This window comes from Entelurus aequoreus, linkage group LG09 (genome assembly GCF_033978785.1).
Source record: "Entelurus aequoreus isolate RoL-2023_Sb linkage group LG09, RoL_Eaeq_v1.1, whole genome shotgun sequence".
Taxonomy (NCBI): Eukaryota; Metazoa; Chordata; class Actinopteri; order Syngnathiformes; family Syngnathidae; genus Entelurus; species Entelurus aequoreus.
In genome coordinates, this window is record NC_084739.1 from 78,160,186 (window position 1) to 78,183,302 (window position 23,117).

Sequence of the window (23,117 nt, forward strand, 5' to 3'; positions counted from 1 at the left end):
GGTAACGGACTGTCTGATTGTGGCGGTCCGCTCCCTGTATGATCAGTGTCAGAGCTTGGTCCGCATTGCCGGCAGTAAGTCGGACACGTTTCCAGTGAGGGTTGGACTCCGCCAAGGCTGCCCTTTGTCACCGATTCTGTTCATAACTTTTATGGACAGAATTTCTAGGCGCAGTCAGGGCGTTGAGGGGATCCGGTTTGGTGGCTGCAGGATTAGGTCTCTGCTTTTTGCAGATGATGTGGTCCTGATGGCTTCATCTGGCCAGGATCTTCAGCTCTCACTGGATCGGTTCACAGCTGAGTGTGAAGCGACTGGGATGAGAATCAGCACCTCCAAGTCCGAGTCCATGGTTCTCGCCCGGAAAAGGGTGGAGTGCCATCTCCGGGTTGGGGAGGAGATCTTGCCCCATGTGGAGGAGTTCAAGTACCTCGGAGTCTTGTTCACGAGTGAGGGAAGAGTGGTTCGTGAGATCGACAGGCGGATCGGTGCGGCGTCTTCAGTAATGCGGGCGCTGTATCGGTCCGTTGTGGTGAAGAAGGAGCTGAGCCGCAAGGCAAAGCTCTCAATTTACCGGTCGATCTACGTTCCCATCCTCACCTGTGGTCATGAGCTTTGGGTTATGACCGAAAGGACAAGATCACGGGTACAAGCGGCCGAAATGAGTTTCCTCCGCCGGGTGGCGGGTCTCTCCCTTAGAGATAGGGTGAGAAGCTCTGTCATCCGGGAGGAGCTCAAAGTAAAGCCACTGCTCCTCCACATCGAGAGGAGCCAGATGAGGTGGTTCGGGCATCTGGTCAGGATGCCACCCGAACGCCTCCCTAGGGAGGTGTTTAGGGCACGTCCGACCGGTAGGAGGCCACGGGGAAGACCCAGGACACGTTGGGAAGACTATGTCTCCCAGCTGGCCTGGGAACGCCTCGGGATCCCCCGGGAAGAGCTAGACGAAGTGGCTGGGGAGAGGGAAGTCTGGGCTTCCCTGCTTAGGCTGCTGCCCCCGCGACCCGACCTCGGATAAGCGGAAGAAGATGGATGGATGGATGGATGTTCCAGTTTTGCACACATTTACATTACATTTAATACATGTGGGAATTAATTTGATTGTTTCTTGTTACAAATGCACAGTTTTTTAAAAAGTTGCAACGCTTAAGAAGTGTAAAACTGCATCAATATTAGGGGTGTAACGATACACAAAAATGTCGGTTTGGTACGTACCTCGGTTTAGAGGTCACGGTTCGGTTAATTTTCGGTACAGTAAAAAAACATCAAAATATAAATTTTTTGGTTATTTATTTACCAAATTTGTAAACAATGGCATAACATACATATAGGGTCCATTGCCAGGGTTAATGTGGTCAACATTTTTAAAATAAAAACTAAATAAGATGAGGCTCAGAATGGTTTCTTAACAAAACGTTTCTACATATAAAGTGCTTTTTTTGATTGATTGATTGAGACTTTTATTAGTAGATTGCACAGTACAGTACATACTAAATGGTAACACCCAAAAAAGTTTTTCAACTTGTTTGAGTCGGGGTCCACGTTAATCAAGAGCTGGACCAAGTGGCTGGGGAGAGGGAAGTCTGGGCTTCCCTGCTTAGGCTGCTGCCCCCGCGACCCGACCTCGGATAAGCGGAAGAAGATGGATGGATGGAAGTTGTTGTTCAGATTAAATAAAATGACAAAACTTTTCTTCTACATATAAAAAGTGCAACATTTAACAGTTTCAAGTCAACTCAGCCTCAGATAAACTTTTCTTTTCCCCCCCAGCCTGGCTGACTTGGCAGTAAGAGGTGGGAGCTGTTTGCTCGTTTCTATCTTTGTTGAAACGATGTTCACTTGGGGGCGGTGCCGCTTCAAATGGGTTAGCATGTTTGACGTGTTGGCAGAAGCATGCCTTACCGCTGCTAAACAATGTCGGCAAACCTCCGTCCTCCATTGTTGTATCGCACCGCACAGCCGAAGTGTTCCCAAACGGGAGATCTTAACGAGGCAAGAGGGTCTTCCAGCTCTGTTGTCCTGCTAGCAAACCGTGTGTTGTGCCTCAGTGTGCGTTGTTTACACAACGTGCGGTACGCTACTTAATATGTCCGTATGGAAACTCGTTCGGTACACCTCCGGACCGAATCGAAGCCCCCGTACCGAAACGGTTCGATAAAAATACACGTACCGTTACACCCCTAATCAATATACATAAATTAAAGATGCATCAATGATCGATTTTCAATCAAATCGTAGCTCCTGAATCGTAATCGTAATCGAATTGTGAGGTACCCAAAGATTCCCACCTCCAGTGGACAGGGCCTAAGCCTAAAACCTAAAAACATCAAAATCCTTAAACTACGATTTCTGGTTTGCATTCGTGTTTATTGTTAATCACCCCTGTCCACCCAACCATCGCAGCAGTGTGAAACCAACAGCAACTTCCGTTGACAACCACAAAAAAGGGAAGCACACGCAGTGATGTTGGGACATAAACCAAATGATCGCGTAGAGGAAGTTGCCCCATTTCGTTTATGTTGCCATTCAAGGGACAGTGTAAGTTTGTATTATAAAAAAGTTGCACTTGTTTTAGGCCACTGCATTGACGCTCGCTACAATGCCTTCCAAACTCTCCCACGTAGCCTCACATGCACCCCACCAAATAAAAAAACAACCTTGCATCGTAAGGATTGTGATTGGTCGACTTTTAGTACATGATTTATTATGTTTATTAAGTTTGAACTGAACCTTTTAATATGATACAACACCAAACGTTAACTGAATATATGCAAAGTGTTGTATACCGTATTTTTCTTGTCATAGAAAAATACAATCATGTGTGCTTACGGACTGTATCCCTGCAGACAGTATTGATCTATATTGATATATAATGTAGGACCAGAAATATTAATAACAGAAAGAAACAACCCTTTTGTGCGAATGAGTGTGAATGAGTGTAAATGGGGGAGGGAGTTTTTTTGGGTTGGTGCACTAATTGTAAGTGTATCTTGTGTTTTTTATGTTGATTTAATAAAAAAAATAAAATAAAATAAAATAATATATATATATTTTTTTTTTCTTGTGCGGCCAATCGATCCACGGACCGGTACCGGGCCGTGGCCCGGGGGTTGGGGACCACTGCGTTACTGCATATGTCAGCAGCCAAATTATGAGCCTTTGTAACTTGTTTTGAAATTATTCTATAATCATTTATATACCAAATAATATATTTTCATGTATATCATTATCGCAGGAAGCTGCAATATATATCGCCATATAGATTTTAGGCCATATAGCCCATCTTTAATGGTGCTATAAATGTATATTCCGAATGATTTCCATTGTTTTTGACACGTTCTCACCGGAAAATTGCATAATTTGCGTGTTTAAAGATCAAATGCAGGGCAGAAACTTGAAATGAGGCTCCGGCGGGTCTTTTCCACCGAAGGAACCTCTACAGGAACTTTGCCCTGCATTTCTGTCAAAAAACTTCCCATATAAATACAGTTCCACCAGGAAGTAATTGGGATCTCTACGTGGTACTTTGGAAAATTCCAAGGGACGCTCTGTTCTGTCGAGCGCTGATTGGTTGAACACATTTGGAGCCTTTTTAAAACTTTTATATGACATTTTAGCCGCCATTTGAGTCTGCGTTTATTTCTTATTACTTTTATATTTTTATGACAGTATAGCTTTGAGGGACATCTGTGTGTTGAAGAACGCCGATTACTGTTTTTACTCAGCTGTAGTGTTAAAACTTGTTTGCAGCTTAATGCTGTGTATTAATGTTTACAAGCTTTATTTAGAAGTATTTACAAAGGAATATAAAGTATTAAGTCGTGCTCACTGGGACTCGGCAACCTCCTTGTTTGAGGATAATTGTGAAATAGGAGGCAGAAAACGAATGGAACAAAGGAAAATCACATCAAATATTCACGATTTACTTTATTACAAGCTGTAAAAATAGTCAGCTACAGGCCATTTGTGTAGTTATTAGTGTCAACCCGAGTGAACCAAATGCCAATGAGAACAGGCGAAAGTTAAATCTGATTTATTTGGTTGCTGTGAAATAAACACTGAGGTTTATTCTTTATATATTGTTATCTACAGCTGAAATGCACCATAAGGACTCACCTGACCCTCATGAATTTGTCATTTACTGACACTATGGACAAAAGCCGAACTTTTTGTATAAAATTAAGGACACTTTGTTATTAAATCATATATTATTGCTTTGTATACCATTTACTTACACTTTAGTGAACAAAATTTGAACTAATACTGTCTCTTTATTTACATAGTTTCAATGTAGAGATATAATGTAAACTCAAACTGTAAACTCAATGTAGAGATATAATGTAAACTCAAACTCAACTCAACTCAACTCAATGTACCACTTCTCTATAAGTCATCAGCTTTATTTGTATAAACTAACAGGAACTGTGAGATGCTGTGGAAACACAAACCACACGTCAACCAGAAACTATAGTTCCAGGAACTCAAAGTTCCTGAATTTTTAGTAGAAAACTGCCTATTTTTGTATAACATGACTTTCTATATCATGCAAAATGTCTTAAGCGCAAGTGTGACATCATTATTATTGCTAATCAACCAATAACTGCAGACTTATGCCATATGATGAGGCGCACTGTGTCCCCTGAGTACATCTTTCTACAACAAGGCACAGCTATGGTGGCCAGGAAGATTATAACAATACCAAAAAGCAGCTAAAAGTCTTTTAAAACTAAAATAAAGTAGAGATTGAGCGATTATGGGCTGGGCAAATATTTGTTATTTTGACGTATATTGGTATCAGCATTTTTTTTTTACAACAGAACTACTGTAAATTCCTGTCTATAAGCCGCTACCTGTTTCCTACGGTTTGAACCCTGCGGCTTATAAAATGGTGCGGCTAATTGGGTTTTTCTTCGCAAACAGCCATAATGTTTTGTGTTCAATAGTTTTCATTAAACCCAAGCAGACACTAAAATGGTGTGTTATTGTTTGTGCCATGGCGTCATCTTTTGGACAAGTTCTCTCACTGCAGGTGTTGCGGGTTGAAAATGTACTTCCTGTTTTAATAATATCATCACTCCAAGCAACGTTTGTAAGTTTTACAATATAACTAAAACAATTCTTACTTACTAAACCGTCCCATGTGTGATGTCTGTATAAGTGGTTCCATGCATATTTGTATGTGCTATCGTAATGTAATCAAGCAAGCTAGCTAGCATTAACTAATATGCTAACACATTTACGAGTGTCTGTGTGAATATTAACTTACAATGGCATTATTTTAGTATTGTTTCAGTTTCACAAATTCCTCAGTAAATTCACCAAAATGTCATCATGTACTAACTGAGTCTGTTTAGCTGATTGGAGAGCTAGCTTCCGCAGCTAGTGGGTCCATGACGATGACTTCTGTTTTGTTTGATCCGCCGTTTTACTGCCGTGTTAAAGACACTGTTTGGAAACAATTAAGCTACAGATATGTAAATAAACATTTTTACAAAATATTTCTGTGTAAATAACTCATTTCTTAACGTACTGTATATAATTGCGGCTAATATTCCAGTACAGTTAATATATGGAAAAATATTTTTTCCTAGATAATTTAGTGGGTGCAGTTTATATACCAGTGCGTTTTATAGTTTGGTAAATACGGTACATCAGTAGATACAACATATACACATATGATACCACTGTTTAGTATTTAAAATAAATAAAAAAAATAGTGAAGTAGATAGTAATAACCTCTGCTCAAGCCCCAGTCTGAGAAAAGTTAATTTTTTTTCTTTTCCGAATATAAAAATTACTCTCCTTGTCAACAATTAACTCCAAATATGTTTTATATCTGACAGGGCATTTATTTGAGTTTTTGTGAGAATTATTCTCTGGTCTGCTCAGCTGGTTTATCTTCCTCTTGCAGTGCTGATCGCCTACAATACATCTCTGAATACCTTTCAAAACTTTCCATTTTCAAAATCCTGTTTTTGTCCTTCTATCTTCTGTCTTCCCAGTCCCGTTTTGTTTTTGTTTTGACAAGAATCGGTCCGCAACACTCAGAGTGTGGGCTCTTTAAAGGACCGCCGCAAGTTTCTTGTTCCGTGATTAAATCAAATAACGCGACCGAGATGGATAGACAGGAAAACGACAGCATTGTGCCAAAAATCCAAACTTTGTGTAAATATATTGAAAAATGTGAACCTTTTATAAGTTAAGAGCAGGCAGCAGCTCACAGATTCTTATACTTTCTATTAAAGCGAGGAAAAACTTCCTGATAAAATTTACAGTAAGAGGAAAAATAAAAATATTTAACTCAATATGGCAGCAATTTATAGATTATTATAGCAAGCGGAATCCTTTGAATGTATAATAATTTGGTAAAGATCTAGTGACATCCTCCAAGTGGTATTATTTAAAAAATAAAAATGTCCCTCTTTGGAATGGTATCTGGTTTTACTTGTGTTTTTTATGTTTTGTCTTAAACTACCGTATGTATTATCATTTAGCCTTTTGTGTTGATTTGATGTATCTGGAAAAGAAAAACCTCAATAAAAAAGTTTTAAAAAAGAACTAACGTCAACCAGCTGGAGGCTGGAGCCTATCCCAGCTGCACTCGGGCAAAAGGCATTTGAAAAATACCACATTTTTACGAATTTTTCCAGCAGATTTCCCATATTTTAAAATACAAATGTTGATGCTCTTCTTACACACACGTAAAGAAGGTGTTTGTGAAATCTGTTTTTGTGAAAATTGTTTGGCACTAAATCGCTACTGGGCTGACTTTTGCTACATTGGTATTTATTTTTTTAAACAACTTAAAGTCTTGTCCAGCAGTTTACTGACATACACTAGTTATGTTTAGCTATTTTTTCTGCAATTGAATAAATTAATATTGTCTCCAAATATTGGCTATCATGTATAAAAACATGTTATGGTCCCCCAAATACCTTGAAACGGGCCTGATCCCATGGTATACCTACAGTAAGTGTGTTGGGATGTGAAATCTTACCTGTGCTGTAATGTTGCCTCTCTGCCTTCTTACCCCATACTTGGCTGTGCCCTGTGCAGCAGAGCAGTCGAACGGGCTCGAGGCGGGAAAGGTCGGGGGAGCTCCAACCTGAAAACAAACAACACGGCCACTGTGTCAACACGGACAATAGAACCAAACGAAAAAGACTAAAAACTGCACGGCAGGAAGTGCAAATGGAGTCGACAAAAGATTAGAGTAGAACCTAGAGGGCTTAGATTACTTTTAAAGTGAGGGACTTCCATATTACATGCAGTCTGCGTCATGATGCATTTAACCACCTGAGCCAACTGGTTCCAGAATTTCTCAAAGTTTCATGCATGCTTTGGCACAAGAAACCACCTGCCGGCCAGAGGAAGGTAGAGGGAACATGCTTTATCAGTATCATGCTTCAAACCCCGCTTCCAAAAGCTGTGCACTACAAAGCGTGCTCATTGGAGCATTCAGCTTTGTCCCGATACCAATATTTTGGCATCTGGACCGATACCAAAATGTATTTCGATACTTTTCGATATACTTCGATACTTTTCAAAATAAAGGGGACCACAAAAAATGGTCATAATTAGCTATATTTTAACAACAAATCTTATGATACATTAAACATTTCTTATTGCACTCAAATAACTATTTTAGAACACTGAAATAAAATGTCATTAAATACGATAGTGAACACATTGACAACTTCTCTTTTAGTAGTTAGTAAGTAACGGATTAAAAAATGTATTGTGTTATTGTTTGTGCTATATGGAGCCATCTTTTGGACAAGTTTGCTCACTGCAGGTGCTGCAGTGCTCCTCTTTTTAGAGATTTTAACTGGAAGTAGAAGTGCTGTTCCGTATTCTAGCCATCCATAGTGTTTCTACTCGTATGGATTCTTCATTCACCACTCTAAGCATCAACGTTTGCAAGTTTTACAATATAATTCAATTCTTATCTACTAAACCGTCCCATGTGTGATGTCTGTAAGAATGTTGTAATGCATATTTGTACGCGCTATCATAATAACAAGCTAGCGCGGTTAGCACTAGCTAATATGCTAACACATTTACAAGTGTCTGTGTTAATATTATTAACTTACGGTGGCATTCTTTTTGTATTGTTTCAGTTTCGTAAATTTACCAACACATCACTGTGGACTTATTGAGTCTGTTTAGCTGATTGGAGAGCTGGCTTGCGTAGCTAGTGGGTCCATGACGATGACTTCTGTTTTTGTTTGATCAGCCGTTTTACTGCCGAGTTACAGGCACTGTTTGGAAACAATTAAGATACAGTATGTAAATAAACATTTATGTGTAAATAACTCATTTTACAACATGTATATCTGCGGCTAATACATGGGGGGAAAAAATGTCTTAGGAAATTTAGTGGTGCGGCTTATATGCCGGTGCGCTCTATAGTCCGGAAAATGCGTTTTTTAATTACCACACATGGATTTTCACTGAAAAAAATAATGAAAAACACTGCAATAGACCATGTTTAAGGTCCAGCACTGCATTTTACCCACTTAATGCACCTTTTAAACCTTAAAAATGCAAGATTCAAACATTTGTGCGATCTATTCGGTGTAATCTACCGCACACACGACTACCAATTAAATAGGCCTTCTTAGAAGGGATGAAAAGAGCCTAAGAGGATGCTACGGCCTTATAGAATGTGGGCCTAACAGCACCATAAATAGCCTGCAAACCGCCGCTGGGACAAGCACAGCTTGAGCTGGAGTGTGAGCAGCAAATATCTCAACAACAGCATTCAGGCAGGCACAAAGGTCGCATTGTGGATTACAGACACGGGGGCTTGACAGGTGCTGTCGAGGTTCTACTTCTTGCTAGGTTCTGTCCAAGTTGCACTATAAACCACAAAGATTTAGTTTCAAGGAATTTGTAGAAATTATAGCTAAAACAAAAAAAAACAGGCTGTAGTTATTAAGTACATTCTGAGCTATACCAACAAGAAAAACAAAAGGGCTTTAAACCAATTGTCCAGTTAATCCTATTGGAGTCTTTCCCTAAAACTTGTACAATTTGGAATCCGACCTTAATTTTGGGGGGAAAACTATGCCAAAACGCTGTTGGTAGGTTTGAGGTTGTGTTTTTGTTTTAACGTTTTACAGTAGCTAACTTATTTTTTCACTTGCACGACTTAAGAATGTTAAAAACATTAAAATGTGTCGTTTGACGCCAAATGAAGAGTGATTTCTACACGTTAACTACAGTTACTGTTAAAAAAAAACTTCCATGTACTGTTATTAAAAATATCATGATGGCAAAAGTTTGACCCAGGAAGTGAATATTTTAAAGGGACGTGACCTTATGCTGTGAACTGACTTGTTTACATCACTCGTTACTTTCCCTGACCAATAAACTGTGATAAGAGTAAGAGGTGCAGCCAGGCTGAACTAAAAACAAAACCATTACATAAATACTCATTGTAAATACTTGCTCTGTTGTGGTTTTTTTGTTTTGTTTTTCATTAACACACGTGGTGTTGTGTTATCTTTACTGTTCCATGATATTAATAGCATTTTATTATTTCCTAATGGCTCTTGTCTCTATTTTATTACATAACAATATTTGGTTTGACTGTACTCCAGATGCAGTTAAGACAGGGGTAGACCGTTCATTTTCCAATAGGCCACACGTAAAACAGATCTAGACTATACTTTTTTTAGATATGTTATATACACAGTGTCCCCTCACCACTTTTTGTTTTTCACTTACTACCGTCTAGGTGTGTTGCGGATTTATAATTGTAAAGAGTTATTTTTATATTTGTTATATCATTTTAATTACGCTGCCAGCTAAAACTATTTTGCCTGCATGACCCACTATTGGCTGATAGCGACCAACCAGAGCACTTTGTTCCATCTGATTGGATTAGCGACCAATGCATCAGTTCCTCTTTTAGTGTACGCTGTTTTGTTTTTGGGAAATTTTGGTACAAGACTGAATTTATTTCATACGATCTTGCCCTAAAGTTCTGCACCTGGTATTGAACCCAAGCGCCAAAGGAAGAGGCTGAACTGCCACGCAAAGGGTGGAACTGATATAAGAACTATCTTAGGCCAGCTTGGTTGCCATTAGCATACGTTAGCATTACTGAATATATAAACTTTTTCCACTGAGGGCCACAGACTGACAAATCAAAGGATGCAGGGGCCATTTTGGTGGTTTCCAACTTTAAAACCGGTACAACATATAGAATTATTTCAAAGAACTAGAAAATGCAATTTTGGAGAAATTGTGTGTGAATGCTGAAAAGCCAAAGCCAAACTGAAATGCTAACATGTAAATATACCTGCTAAATTTGCTAAAAAATCTAGCATCTTATTGTTAGCATGCTAAAATGCTAACTGTAACATATCAAGTACCAAAATAAATTACTCTGAGGTGTGTAGCTGAAAATTCTGTTTAAAATGCTAGTCTGCTAATGTTAGCATGCATCAAGTGCCAACATATGACTGACGTTTATACCTACAAAATTAACTGGAAAAAAGCTTGCGTACTAACGTTAGCATACCTAACCTGACTCTTGCCAGATCCTTGTAGTTCACTGAGCTCCACACAAGGATCTGGGCTCGAGGGCATTGCAAACTCCTTCAAGACAGCAAAAAATTATGAACCAATCAGGATCGCCGGGCCGGATTTCATAGATGTGACGTAGCGCCGAAGCAACTGTTTTATTCAAACAACAATAGCGGCACGCAGCGAGCAGTCGTGTGCTGCCATTGATTCTGCATATTTTCTTTGCACTTATGACATCGATCGTCTACTGACATTGCTGAGTTGTTTCATTAAAAGGTCTTTAACTTTTCGCTCTGTGGTTATCCAATATGTCGGCTGTTCTGTTTTGGATTTCCCAGCACTGCGGGTTGATTTCGATGTGAGTGGTTGAAGTAGCACGGCATGGCGTAGTGGGTAGAGCGGCCTTGCCAGAAACCTGAGGGTTGCAGGTTCGCTCCCCGCCTCTTACCATCCAAAAATCGCTGCCGTTGTGTCCTTGGGCAGGACACTTCACCCTTGCCCCCGGTGCCGCTCACACCGGAGAATGAATGATGAATGAATGAGTTGTAAAAATGAATGATGGGTTCTCACTTCTCTGTGAAGCGCTTTGAGTGTCTAGAAAAGCGCTATATAAATCTAATCCATTATTATTATTATTATTATTCAAGATAACGGACAAGTAGTTTATCCAATCACATACAATGATTTTTTCACAAGGCCCGCCTTCTGAAATACATCTCCTATTGAGAAGTCCCAGATCCTTGTGTGGAGCTCAGCGAACTACAAGGATCTGGCGAGAGTCAGGTTAGTGCATACCTGCAAAATTAACAAACAAAGCTAGCAGGCCAACAGTACTATGCTAACATGCTAATATGACACTAAGGTGTATACCTGCAAAATTACATTGAAAAATTAACATGCTAGTGTTAGGATGTTAAAATGCTAACTGTAACATGCGTCAAGTACTAAAATACATTACTCTGAGGTGTGTACCTGCAAAATTAGCAAAACAGCTAGCATGCTGATATTAAAATGCTTACGATTGTGCCGCAGGCCGTTAAAAAATTTGCTATGGGCCACAAATGGCCACCGGGCCACACTCTGGCTGAACCTAAGTGCTGGACAATGTTGCAAGAAATACATAGCATAAAACAAGAGCATATAAAAAAAAGAGAAACAAAAACAACAGAAAATAAAAGTAAAATTCATAAAAAGTGTCACCACAATTGCAGCTTTAAATAAATAGGTCTTAAGTTTTGTCTCAAAAAAAGGTATGTAAATGTAATATGTGATGGTCCTTAGTTCAGCTGGTAATGTGCCCCTAAGTTAGTATGTAAAGGTGTAAGACTGGTTGCCCAACTGTTAATATTTGGACCTAGCTGGACCCAGCTGCTGTTGGTTGGCACTTGGAAGACCATAGAGCTCGACTAGGGCAATGGATGTTGAATAGCTCACTCACACAAGTAGGATGCATCAGTACCAAAAACTGGCTGAAAAACAAACATTAAAATTTGTCGTCGAATGCTTGTCAAGAGTGGCGCTACAGCATTTTGTACCAGTTTGAAACAATTTAGAGATAACTGAGATACAGGGTGTTACAGTAGTCAAGGCGAGAACTAATAAAGGCATGGATATCCCTTTCAAGGTCTGGTTTGCTAGCAAAGGGCCTTACTTTAGCAATAAGGTGCAGCTGAAAAAATTAACTCTGACAACAGAGTCAATTTGTTTGGCAAAATTCTGATTTTTGTCCAAATTAACACCCTGGTTCTTTACCACTGGTTTGCAGTAAGGGAACCCAGATCAGGGTCAAACACAATGCATTCTGTTTTGGACTCATTTAAATGTAAGACATTATGTGACAACCATGCTTTGAGGTCTCGTATGCGGTTAAAAATGGAATTCAGTGAATAGGGAGTGTTTGTAAAAAACTGTAAATAAAGTTGCAGATCATCGACATAGAAATGCAAGTAAAGGGTGTGCTTGTCAATAATTGAACTTAGGGGCAACAAGTATAAGTAAAACAGTACTGGTCCTGGAATAGATCCCTGAGGCACAACAGAGGACAGTGGCGCACTGGGAGACACCAAGTCAATAATCATGGCTGCAAAAGTCCTGTCCGTCAAGTATGACTTCAACCATAAAGGAACAGAACGACAAAGGCCAACTATTTGAGCCAAAGAATCAATGAGTGTCAAATTCTTTAGGATTTTCGTCCGGATTCACTCGAAAAGACTGAGAAGACGCTTTATCAACTCAACTGTAGAAGATTTTGTTGGGTTTATTTCCACACCACATCTATGACGGGAGCTTTTTAAGATAAGTTGATAACCTTGAAAACTAAGGAGGGATAGCGTCAAACACTAAAAATTGCCAAACTCTCTGCTGAGTGACGAGGACATGTTTCACATAGTTTGCAAGTATTTTAAGAACATCCAAAACAATGTCCATTCAATAGAATAAAGAAGGGAAAATAAATCCATAACAACAGCTAGCTTCCTGTAAAAATTTTTATTTTTGTCATAAAAAAATACAATCATGTGTGCTTACGGACTGTATCCCTGCAGACTGTATTGATCTATATTGATATCTTGTGTTTTTTATGTTGATTTAATAAAAATAAAATAAAAATGTATTATTTATTTTTATTTTTTTATTTCTTGTGGTTGGGGACCACTGCGCTAACAGGCAATCAGGTAACAGTATCAACTATCAAGTTTGGTTGCACCATCTTGTTGTCTCACGGTTGGTTCTTTGTATGGAGTGAGAAGAGAAAGTCAAAATGAAGAAATTGTGGATAAAACAGGAAAAGTCACCTGGACAGTATGGCAGTTTCTTGGCATTCTTTCAAAACGGACCGTAGTCAGACCAATGCGGTAAACCTGATGAAAATAGTTATTCTCAGGTTTCTCTATGTTTACATTTTCACTATTTTCTTACACTTCAATGTGATTTGTTTACATTGAGTGTTTGTCATGCTTGTGTTGACATTTCCTTTCCTTTCTGCCTCCATAGCGGAGGGGATTACAATCAGAGGAAGGCTACATTTGAAATACAAATGTTGACTTTTCTCCTCGTCCTTATTTTTGATAGGTCATAAAAATATTAAAAATTATCTATATATTTTTTCACCAAGTAGCACTTCAAAAAACACTTGGCTCTCCAAGTACCACAATAATGACCAACATTTAAATAAGTATATTTGATACTTTGGCCACTGTAACATTACACACAAATTGAACAGTAACACTGTGTTAGACTATTTCATTAAGTGATTGCTTGGCATACAACAAGATGGAGCCCACGTACAGCAGTTTGAGAATTTGTGATCTACAGCAACTGATTTAAAACACTTATCGTGCAACAGTTTTCAGCCATATCGCCCAGCCGTACCTATAACGTGTATTTAGCTTTTTTATAAGTATATTCCATAAAAAAGATATATGATGTCACATCAAGTAGATTGCTGTCCATTAGAGGTAACAATTGGAATGAGCTAAGGGGCTACTTGCACGAGATCACTTGGGACACTCAAACTTTTCATGCGCAGGCTCGTTCAACAGCAACACAAATCCACGAGGCGCAGCTCAAGTGAGTGTTGGCGACCAGCCAAAAAGTTACGTCAGCCGCGTGGCGCAAAGGCGGGCGTTTTAAATAGAACGGAATTTCTCATTATCAACAAATACTTGCCACTGAGACGGCTCTCGCTCAAAGGTCATCTCTATGTATGGTGTGACACGCTGGCTGTAAGTGTTCCGACAGAAAGGAGGTACACGCGAGGGGCGCCGTGGCGATGCACGTCCACTCTCGGGTGACCTGTCACACAAACGTGCCTGTCGAGTTCTTTGAAACTGCAGCCTGCCTGAACTTGAAAAGGCTAAGAAGTGTGTATTTGACACCTCAATTATTTACAGGAGCTTACCATGTAAGTTTGATAACATTAAATCAAAAAGGAATAGCACCTAAATACTATTTAGAATGAACGTTATTTATGCAGTGTTTCTTAACCATTGTTGGGCCGCGAGGGCCGCCAAAAAATACCGGTTTCTTGGCTGTGGTCCGTAGTGGTACCGCATTTTTCGGACCACAGGGCCAAGGCGCACTGCTGATGAGTGGGTCTATTTTCATACAAAAGGCGGATGATAAGGCGCATTAAAGGGGTTATATTATGATTTTTTTCTACATTTAAAACACTTCCTTGTGGTCTACATAACATGTAATGGTGGTTCTTTGGTCAAAATGTTGCATAGATGATGTTTTACAGACCATCTTCAAGTCACTTTCTGACAGTCGCTTCAGGATGCGCCGTTTTGTGGGCGGTCTTATTTACGTGGCTCCACTTTGACAGGGTCTTCTCCCTGTCATCTTTGTTGTAGCGTGCAACAACAGGTGTCGAAGAAGTGTCAAAAGATGGAGCTAACCGTTTTATATGACATTCAGACTTTACTTAAAACCGTAACGGAACAGCATCTCCTCATCCATGGCTCACTAGTTCAACAACGCCGGAAATGTGTCCCGTGAAAAACCGTCCGACCGGAACTCTGTAATAACTAAACTTCCGTGGGTGAATTATGTAAACTCACTACACCAGTAGTTTTTAGCACTTCCATAGAGAGTCTACTGACGGGTATAAATTAGAACTTTACGCCACTTTACATTAGAAATGGTAACAGCGGAGGATGAATGCCCCATAATAAGAAGACAGACTACAATGGTGGACCCACGCAAATTTTCAGGACTTATGCAGATCCCAAATATAAAAGTTGTTTTTTCATAATATTGCAAAACAAAACGCCAGATAATATGAATGCTAATAGGTTGGTAATACTTCGACAATCCATTAAGCTGTACGGCTTCGTAACTTACCAAAGTCGTACTCAAACATTTTGACAGATTTTAGAGCGCCTTTTGTAATGTTCTATATTCTCAAAGGAACATTTAAAGTTTTGGTGTTGTTTTCTGGTGTCACCTTGCAGTCTCCACATATCTCTTATGTGTGACTGCCATCTACTGGTCACACATCATTAAACAATGTACCAAATAAAATAGCTTTGGGGTCGGCAAGCACAACCAGAATTATTCTGTACATTAGGCACACTGGGTTATAAGGCGCACTGTCGATTTTTGAGAAGATTTAAGTATTTTAAGTGTGCCTTACAGTCTGAAAAATACGGTACTCAATTGTAATACACTTTTCCACCACTTGTGGCAGTATTGACAACATAAAACAGAACAAGTCTTGAGCTAAAGTCATAGAAACGTTTCTTAAGCGCCAAAATTATGATGAAAGTAGTGAAGCTGTATTTTCATTTGTACTATAATTTTATTGACAGTTTATTTAGGAAACATTAATATTATAATTTTTTATTTATTAATTACAATATATTTATTTTAGCACTGTGTAAGTATGTACATTTTTCAATCATGTTTTTTTCAGAATATATTAATATTTTATAATCAGTCTGACCTAAGTCTTGATGATAATCTTTGTGATTAACACATGCTTTAATATCATTTGACAATGTGTATCCTGTTAAACTGTAAGTAGGTTGGATATAACTATTGAATACAATCAAAATCAAGGCTAAGATGACTAATTCACTGTTAATATTTGAGTGGGCCCTGGGTCCCTCTTGAGTGGAAAAGTTGGGCCCCGAGGTGAAAAAGGTTAAGAATCCCCGGTTTAATGCTTTGTAAATAATCAGAATTTACTGTACATCCAACGAGGGCTCGGTAGCATGGACAATTTTCCTTGAAATCAAACCATGGAGGCATTGCGGAAATATTTATAAAACAATCTCGCCTTCCTTCATACTTCCTCCAAATGAGCCGTGTAAAATTTGCACAACTTGTGACGTTATTCCCACTGGTGACGTCAGCGGATTATCCATATACATTAGAAATGTACCCGAAGTGCTTTGTGCGAGTCCGCCATTGTAGTCCGACGTTGTAGTCAGTAAGCTCCTTATTTTACTATATCCTCTTGTTGTGGGGCAGACAGTCTCGTATATGCACATGCGTCCTCCGCTATTGCCATTTCTAATATAAAGTAGCGTATAGTACAAACTAGGGCTGCAACTAACGATTAATTTGATAATCGATTAATTTGTCGATTATTACTTCGATTAATAGTCCGATAAAAGAGACAAACTACATTTCTATCCTTTCCAGTATTTTATTGAAAAAAACCAGCATACAGGCACCATACTTAATTTGATTATTGTTTCTCAGCTGTCTGTACATGTTGCAGTTTATTAAAAAAATATATATATATATATATTTATTTTAAATTTTAAAAAAATTGCCTCTGCGCATGCGCATAGCATAGATCCAACGAATCGATGACTAAATTAATTGCCAACTATTTTTATAATCGATTTTAATCGATTTAATCGATTAGTTGTTGCAGCCCTAGTACAAACCTATATCCGTCATTAGACTCGCTATGTAAGCGCTAAAAACGACAACATGGCTGACAGGGAAACAAGAGGCATGTAAATAAGGCTGCCCACAAAATGGTGCATCTTGAAGAGACGGGCAGAAAGCAGCTTGAAAACGATTTGTAAAACAGAATCTATGCAAAATGTTGAATAAAGAACCACCATATTATGTTGACCAGAAGGAAGTGTTAAAAATAAACAAAAAAGCAACCTAAAATCAAGGGACTGTGATAATGGCATACCATTACACCTTTACATACTAAACATTGTTAAAAGCTCAGAGGAACATTTTCGGCTTGCAAGTCTCTTTTTATCATAGAAAGCCATTACTCATCTGTATTTATACCAAAACATTCCAAATCATTCACCGTTAGGCCTGAGCCGATACACTTTGCTCTACGATATATTGACCTACATTGTGTCGATAAACCTTATTATTGCCATTATTATTTTGACCAAATTACCCACTGATTAAATAATAATACGTAATATTAATACAAGTATACCCTTCCAAATGCAATACATTTGTATTTCTCATATATTTTAATATTGTAATTGAAATGCAAACTTTTAAACACCAAGTTAAAAAAACAAAAACAAATGCTAAAAAAAAAAAAAAAACTCTGTAAGCAAAATCTTACACTTAAATAAAAAACACAACCAAAAGCAATAAAGTAGGTTCCGTCTTTGTTAGGGAGGGAGGATGACCCTCAAATATGCACAAATCAATAAATAAAATGTCTAAATAAAGTTATTCTGACCAAAATGATCACTGTTATATTATTATTGTGGCATTGTTTAATATGCTCAAGAAGTAAACATACACACTCTAAAATATTTACCCAAGTTGCATTTTTTTTAACAACTACAACAAATACCCAAACAATATACTTAATCCGCAGAGGAAAAATCCCAATTTTGTTCTGTCTCCATAAGAGCCATATTATTTGTATTCGTGTGTTTACATGTTTTTATCTTTTTTCATTTTAATTTCTAAACATTTTAGAATGTGTTTTTTTTTATTTCAATTGCGTGATCAGTTATTTTACTTCCGGTTTATGTGACGATGTGCGTTCGCTTCCTGTTGAATGGAGTCCATGTCCGTCTATTTCAACTTGACACTATGGAGTTTATATTGATTACTTTGTGCAAAACAGAAAAGCCTTTATGTTTAACGTGAATACGGTAGCTCAGTTGTTTAGAGGGTTATGTGCCTGTCCAGGTTTAGATGTGGGAATGACGTTTATTAATGGGAAAAAAACGTTAATGTATCTTGTTTACATGTTAGCATTTAAGCTAGCGAGCAAGCTAACGCAAGTTCTAGTAATTTGTCTGCATCATTTTATCCAAGTGTGGTTATCAATCACAATTTTTCAATCATTTTAAATTGATACAGTAACAACGTTTTACAGCGGTTACCATTACTACCGTTTATTTGTACTACAAATAAACGGTACTGAAATTATTGTGCTGAAAATCTTAATTTCCCCTCGGGGATTATTCAAGTATTTTTGATTCTGATACAAATGTCCGCATCTGCTGAAACCAATGCAAAAGAGTAACCGCCCTTGATATCCGTATCAACACATACTGTACATATGCCGATTATCAAGGCCGGAAAACGTACTGACTTCATTTTTATTTATCGTCCGGTTATTTGACTTTTGACAAATATTGTAGATTTATGTTTCAGGTACTAAAGCTGTCTCTACAGTTGTTTGTGGTGGGGCTTTTTTTTTTTTTAGGAAATACTATAACTGATTCTGTAAAATATGTGTAATGTTTGAAATAACTTGAACATAACAGCATAACACAAAATGTTTGAATTAGAATTTCAGTCACGATTCATGTTCAAACACACGTTAGTCATCATGTGTCTAACAATTAGAAACAAGTCCACTGCCTTCAGTAAATGAAAAGCCATTTGGGAACAAGTCTGATGGGTTTCTGAGCAAACACACCAGTAGTGGAATATCCGGCCTGGTATCTGCTTATTAACTTGAGGCTGCTAAACAAATCCCATCCTCCGGGAGTAACGACAGGAAGGAGGGAGCCTCGAAGGGAGGAGGGGAGACAATACTGCAAACGGTGGCTAAGACCTTAAAAGAGCAAAGGGGGGAAAATTATTTAGTCGTCGGCGGAAAAGAAAGCTCTTTGATGCGAGAGTGAAGCGAGCCTCGCCTATCTGGCAGGAAGTCCTTTCAGGATGCACAGACTTGTTGTGCTTGTCAATTTGTTGGGTGGGACTCTCAAGTTCAACTGTATACTCGTGCGCTTTCATGTGGGGGCGGGGTGGTACACCGGGCCCCAAATATATACAAATTATTGCCAAACTCTCTGCTGAGTGACAAGGACATGCTTCACATAGTTTGCAAGTATTTTAAGAACATCCAAAACAATGTCCCTTTAATAGAATAAAGAAGGGAAAATAAATCTATATTAAAAGCTAGCTTCCTGCTACAGCGACTCTTAAGACAAGGGTTGTACGGTATACCGATAATAATAAAGTACCCCAGTACTAATTAATTTTTAAAAAGGTACTATACTGCCTTTGAAAAATACTAGTACTTTTTTCCGCAAGGCGCATGTCACCAGTCAACACACACAAAGACCACTTACAAGCGGAAACAGTGTAGAGAAAAAAGAGGAAGAACGGACGTATTTTGGCTTTAAAACTAACAAAAGGTGAAGCTATAAACACTGGAGCGCTGTTTTGAAAGCGGTGGTTTAAAACATAGCCAGCTAGTAGCTAGCTAGTTACTAAACTTTGTCCACAGTGTATTAGCTACTTCTAAATCACAAGGGACGACGTGGCGAAGTTGGTAGAGTGGCCGTGCCAGCAATCGGAGGGTTGCTGGTTACTGGGGTTCAATCCCCACCTTCTACCATCCTAGTCACGTCCGTTGTGTCCTTAGGCAAGACACTTCACCCTTGCCCCTGATGGCTGCTGGTTAGCGCCTTGCATGGCAGCTCCTGCCATCAGTGTGTGAATGTGTGTGTGAATGGGTGAATGTGGAAATACTGTCAAAGCGCTTTGAGTACCTTGTAGGTAGAAAAGCGCTATACAAGTATAACCCATTTATCATTTACTTAAGACAAATAAACTGTTTCTTACAAGTATCCTTCCTGCAGGAGCTAAACATGCTTCAGTACACAACGTAGGAGGATACAATGGCTAACCGCTAACAGCAAGCTAGTGCTCCTGAATTAAAACAAATGGGTGGATATACAGATATCGACTGTAACGATACCAAGTACAAGAGGCGTAAATAGTCGATACTACAATGATTACATCAATATGTTTACCAAAGACATGCACCTGGGGATAGGTTGATTAGAGCCAATTTAGTGTTGCCAGTGTGTGAATGTTGTCTGTCTATCTGTGTTGGCCCTGCGATGAGGTGGCGACTTGTCCAAGGTGTACCCCGCCTTCCGCCCGATTGTAGCTGAGATAGGTTCCAGCGCCCCCCGCAACCCCGAAGGGAATAAGCGGTAGAAAATGGATGGATGGATGGTTTACAATCACAAAATCTTTCAAACTTAAAATATGACCAATGTATGACCCTGTAACTACTTGGTATTGGATCTACAACCAAATTTGTAGTATCAATCAAAATGTATGTAAATAACAGAATAATAAGTGTTTATTACATTTTAACAGAAGTGTAGATAGACCATGTTGAAACAGAAAGTAACCAGATATTAACAGTAAATGAAAAAGTAGATTAATAATCCATCCATCTTTTACTGCTTGTCCCTCATAATTTGGACAAAATTTGCAAAAGTATCCAAATATATTTTGGTACCGGGACAATCCTAGTTGAGATTAAACAGTTTCTCAACAAAGGCTCTGAATGGTTTCCAGAGACTTTGCTAGTCCATTCGCATGGGGAACTTCTTCTTTTGGAGACTTGTTACATCAACTGTCAATACCTTCAGCTAAATCTGGACCGTGGTAGTCATATCCTGTTTTTCCGAGCGCTGAGGGCTGACTCAGGGCTTTCCTTGCCATCAACCGACTTTCGATTGCACGGAAAAATGGATCCAGACTTCTCATCGCCACGGCGGAAAGAAAAGCTTCAATACACCTCGTGAAAATATTTCCACTTGGGTTTGTGCAGTGGTGAGAGAAGAATCCATTAGCTGGAGCCTGAACAGAGTCTGTGCAATCCCTGATTAAGTTAAGTATATAACAGCACCCAAAAAAGCACCAAGCATTTTAATAAAGCACAATCTTGCTAAGCTACTGAGTGTTTGAGTGCTTGACTTGCCGCCATCAGGGGTCACATGGCAGACATAGCATGGCTAAAAACTTCACTTCCAACTAGCTTAACATTCCCTTTTTCTAATCCAGTGTACGAGACTAAATGATCCGTAGCTCACACGTGAGGTGGCCAATACTATGGAATGAAATTACTGCCAAAACTCCAGAAACACTCAAAAATAATCCTCAAGCCGCTTTCTGAGAGTCGCTTCCGGATGCGCCGTTTTGTGGGCAGTCTTATTTACGTGGCTCACCTTCGGCAGCGTCTTCTCCCTGTCATCTTTGTTTTAGCGCTGTAGCGTGCAAGGACGGGAGTGGAAGAAGTGTCAAAAGTTTTAATGACATTCAGACTTCACTTAAATCAATAACAGGGCAGCATCTCCTCATCCGGAAACAACCACACTGGAAATGAGTCCCGTGAAAAAACGTTTAACCGGAACTCTAATAATTTAAAGTTTCTTGGGTGAATAATGTAAACTCACTACACCGGTATGTTTTAGCGCTTTCATGGCGAGTTTACTGACAGATATAAGTAAGAACTTTACACTACTTTATATTAGAAATGGCAACAGCGGAGGATCAATGTCCCATAACAAGAAGATAGAGGAAAAAAAAGAAGCTTAACAACTATGGTGTCGGCGCGGACACACACAATTTTTCAGGATTTACGCAGATCCCTAATACAGATCAGCAGGTACCAAAAGGTAGGAAAAGTCGCTTTTGCATAATATTGCGAAACAAAACGCCAGATAATATGTCTTACCTTTTACACACACCATAATAACACTTGTATGTTTAATGTGCCGACAATTCTTCAAGCTGTGCGGCTTCATAGCTTACCAAAGTCGTACTATAACATTTTAATAGATTTTTGAGCGCCGTGTGTAATGTTCTATATTTTCAATGGAACATTTAAAATGTTGTTGTTGTTTACGTGAGACCCATCATAGTGCAGGCTACACTTATATCTTATGCTTAGTCACACTTATCATTACACCATGTACCAAATAAAATAGGTTTGAGGTGGGTGAGCTCAACCAAACGTATTCCTTACATTAGGCGCACCGGGTTATAAGGTGCACTGTCGAGTTTTGAGAAAAACAAAGGATTTTAAGTGCGCCTTACAGTCCGGAAAATACGGTATATTGATGCAGTTTTACATTTCTTTTCGTTTCACTAAATAAGCGTCTGTCACTAGCAACTTAAAAAAAAAAAAAAACATTTGGAATAAACAGTTCAATTAACAGACCAGTAAACCATCTTCAAGATGCTGCGTTGACGAGGTTACGGATTCAGTGTTTCATAGCAGACCAACGCAAAATGAGTACGTCTGTGGAGCTAAAAATAATTTGCGCAGGTTTTGGTGTCAGAGTCACTAATTACTCTCCATAAATGAAAGAATGTCACCAGAATTAACAGCACAAGTGAAAGTCTCCTGGCCTCCCCATTGGCTCGTGCTACAACGACTGACCTTAAAACACGAGCGAGGCGACTGAGGACGAGGTATTCCAGAAAGGACACACGCACTAAGAGATTTCCATTGAAACTATAATCAATTTTAAGTACACTTGTTCCAGCTCACGAAGATTATTTATTACTCAGCGATGTTTGTCTGTGCCTTCCTGGAAGCAGACATTATCCTGAGTGTCTGGACACGCGGTGATGAATAGTTTATTAGGGGACATGCATTAGGTGAGATGAATGGAGGGGGAAAGAGAGAGTGGGCAGGAGGAAACGTCCTTCATGCTATTAAAAAAAAGACAGATGCTGAGTATAATAGAGATTTTATGTGAATGCCCTTGAGCTGCCCAGGATGACGACAGCTCTCGGAAAAACAAAAAGCGCAGAAAGTTTCCCGGGCGACGCCGATGCTTCTGTGTGTTGCATTTCATCTAGCGGGGAAT

The 23,117-nt window shown here is 39.0% G+C and overlaps 1 protein-coding gene across 5 annotated transcripts in view; it reads right to left on the minus strand.

Moving 5' to 3' along the window:
* Positions 1–23,117, minus strand: part of b3gnt2b (UDP-GlcNAc:betaGal beta-1,3-N-acetylglucosaminyltransferase 2b) — a 68,316-nt gene that overhangs the window by 24,274 nt on the left and 20,925 nt on the right. For 4 of the 5 annotated variants that reach the window (XR_009827352.1, XR_009827353.1, XM_062059502.1 and 1 more), the window contains exon 2: positions 6,995–7,102. The gene's annotated coding sequence lies outside the window, so the exon portion shown is untranslated. Of the gene's footprint in view, positions 1–6,994; positions 7,103–20,268; positions 20,288–23,117 lie in introns of those variants that run through there. The other variant, XM_062059503.1, reaches the window with a different exon arrangement.